This window comes from Bubalus bubalis, chromosome 6, assembly GCF_019923935.1.
Source record: "Bubalus bubalis isolate 160015118507 breed Murrah chromosome 6, NDDB_SH_1, whole genome shotgun sequence".
Classification (NCBI taxonomy): domain Eukaryota; kingdom Metazoa; phylum Chordata; class Mammalia; order Artiodactyla; family Bovidae; genus Bubalus; species Bubalus bubalis.
In genome coordinates this window covers 67,688,037-67,691,353 of record NC_059162.1, presented here as the reverse complement: position 1 = coordinate 67,691,353, position 3,317 = coordinate 67,688,037, and the positions used below count along the sequence as shown (strand labels likewise).

Here is a 3,317-nt window from a genome sequence, read left to right as displayed (position 1 = left end):
CCCCAGCAATGCCCTCAAGACTGTCCTTGTTTCCTGAACCCGGATCCCTGGAAATCTCTGATTTCCTCTTGTTCTGAACATAATTTATCGGCTGTTCTTACAGTTTTGTGAGTATCCTGCATCCTTTCCAAACAAAACATAGGAAAACAGAAGTGTTTTTTATTAAGTTAGCAAAGTTGGTTTTGCTTTCTTTAAACCAAAGTAGGCAACCAGTGCATCTAAGGTTTTTCCCTATTTGTCTGTGCTTAGCATCTCATGACCATCATATCACCCAGGGCTGGCTGCATCACGTGTGAGCCCCATACAAAATGAAATTGTGGGGCTCCTTGTCCAAAACACGGAAAAGTCTCATTAAAGGTATTAAAATATAAGCTTTTCCTTTCTTCTGCAGTCTGTCTGTCAACTCATCATGGAGTTTTGTTTTTTTTTTTTAATTTAATGTTGTTCTAAGTGAACTTCCAGATGTTCAAGCTGGTTTTAGAAAAGGCAGAGAAACCAGAGATCAAATTGCCAACATCTGCTGGATCATCAAAAAAGCAAGAGAGTTTCAGAAAAACGCGTATTTCTGCTTTATTGACTATGCCAAAGCCTTTGACTGTGTGGATCACAATAAACTGTGGAAAATTCTGAAAGAGATGAGAATAGCAGGTGACCTGATGAGCAGGTCAGATGACCTGACCTGCTTCTGGGGAAATCTGTATGCAGGTCAGGAAGCAACAGTTAGAACTGGACATGGAACAACAGACTGGTTCCAAATAGGAAAAGGAGAACATCAAGGCTGTATATTGTCACCCTGCTTATTTAACTTATATGCAGAGTATATCATGAGAAACGCTGGGCCGGATGAAGCACAAGCTGGAATCAAGATTGCCAGGAGAAATATCAATAAGAACTAAAGAGCCTCTTGATGAAATTGAAAGAGGAGAGTGAAAAAGTTGGCTTAAAGCTCAACATTCAGAAAACTAAGATCATGGCATCTGGTCCCATCACTTTATGGCAAATATATTGGGAAACAATGGAAACAGTGATAGACTTTATTTTGGGGGGCTCCAAAATCACTGCAGATGGTGACTGCAGCCATGAAATTAAAAGACACTTGCTCCTTGGAAGGAAAGTTATGATCAACCTAGACAGCATTATTCGGAGAAGGCAATGGCACCCCACTCCAGTACTCTTGCTTGGAAAATCCCATGGATGGAGGAGCCTGTTGGGCTGCAGTCCATGGGGTTGCTGAGAGTCGGACACGACTGAGCGGCTACACTTTCACTTTTCACTTTCATGCATTGGAGAAGGAAATGGCAACCCACTTCAGTGTTCTTGCCTGGAGAATCCCAGGGATGGGGGAGCCTGGTAGGCTGCCGTCTATGGTGTCGCACAGAGTCGGACACGACTGAAGTGACTTAGCATAGCATAGCATAGCATAGCATAGCCTAGACAGCATTATTAAAAAGCAGAGACATTACTTTGCCAACAAAGGTCTGTCTGGTCAGTCCATGGGGTCGCAAAGAGTCGCACACAACTGAGCAACTGAACTGAAGTAAAAAAGAAATTAAAATTTGAAATTATTATGAATTTTACTCTTTATATTTACATTCTGCAATGTTTGTTTCAAATGCAAATATCAAAGCATTTAACTGATAGATAAAATCACCAGAATTACACAGTTCATATTTAGTAGCTCATATATAAGTGTTTTGTTGCTCCAGGAGAGTGAAAACACTGTACAAAACTAACCCAACTGATTTTATGTCACTTTTCGGTACATGCACATTCCACCTTTGACTTACTGATGAGTGTCCTTTTATTAATAATTTTCAACATATGTTTCAAGGAAGCAACACAAGGGAGAAAGGATCTGATAATCTTCCTTGGTCATTCATGTTTCTTAGAAATCACTGCCTTCTTCCTGTATGCAAAGCAAGTTCTGGTTAGTATGGAAAGCATGGCCCCCTGGAGGCTGTCAGCACTGAGTCACACAGGTACCACCTGATACTACCTTCATTAGAGTCAGTGAATTCCCACATTGTGAATCCACCAGATTCTGTGCCCTTGGGGCACTGGAAAGGCTATATGCAACTGAGCTGACAAAGAATAGTAGTGAGCATGCATATTGCTGGAGAAGGAAATGGCAACCTGCTCTAGTGTTCTTGCCTAGCAAATCCCTTGGATGGAGGAGCCTGGTGGGTGCAGTTCATGGGGTCGCAGGGAGTCAGACATGACTGAGCGACTGAGCATGCCCATTGCTTGTATCTGCACTATTCATACACCTGCTCCATTATCCCACTGGACTATAAAATATAAGTTAAAGGATAAAATGTTTCAGAACTGTACAAGAGTGAAAAGGCACACCCCTTGTGGGCAGGGGCCCTTGTGTGACTGCACAGGTCAGATGCCATGAAACTGACCCTGACACCATGAGAACTTGCATTTGGAGCAAGAGCTGTCAAACAGCCTACCCTTCCATAAGCTTTAGCCCTGAAGTCTGCCTAGCCTGCAGACTTCCTATTACAAGGAGGTGTCTCTGTATAATGCTCACCCCAGTGTCCTTTCTATAGGACTCTGGAAGTAGCAGAGGAGGTGGAGTTTCAAATAATAATTTTATACTTTCCTACAGAGGTGCATTTTAAAGAAGTCTCTATAACCATACTTAATAAAGGGGTAGGAAGAAAAATCTGAATATTCTACTACTTCCTGCAACTGCAAATGAAGGGAGATTTTTACACAGAAGGAGAGTATCCAGTAGTGACCCCCTACTAGAAAAGACGCAAATATTGCTGAAAACATCCTCAGAGAGAAGCCTGAACAGTGACCCTCCTTGCTCCCAAAGCCCCAGTTCTGCACTCCTGTTGTTTCAGTTCCAATGTGATAACACTGGAGCCCTGGAATTACAACAATTTTGAACTGGAAGTGACCTTTGAAGTTAACAGACCAAACTCACTTTACAGATGAGATTAGATGACTTCCTGAGGTCACAGCTCTAGTGAGTAGCAGCAACAGCCACCCGTCTTAATTTCTAACTTTTTCTCTATCTTCAGCCACAACATTCTTTCCCCTAAAGACAAAAACAGGATATGCTGATGATTATAGTTACATGATGCTTTTTAAATAACAAATTTACAGAAATGGGGAGATTAGTGATTGGTAGGGGTTAGAGATAAAGGGTGACAATATACAGCCTTGACGTACTCCTTTTCCTATTTGGAACCAGTCTGTTGTTCCATGTCCAGTTCTAACTGTTGCTTCCTGACCTGCATACAAATTTCTCAAGAGGCAGGTCAGGTGGTCTGGTATTCCCATCTCTTTCAGAATTGTCCACA

General features: G+C 42.0%; 1 long non-coding RNA gene across 1 annotated transcript; it reads right to left on the bottom strand.

The window, feature by feature from the left end:
- Positions 1-1,555: 1,555 nt before the first annotated feature.
- On the bottom strand, positions 1,556-3,053 carry LOC123334256. Its single transcript, XR_006552088.2, has 2 exons — positions 2,939-3,053; positions 1,556-1,906 (listed from the first exon to the last, which is right to left on the bottom strand). It is a non-coding gene; the product is annotated as an uncharacterized LOC123334256 (long non-coding RNA).
- Positions 3,054-3,317: the final 264 nt, after the last annotated feature.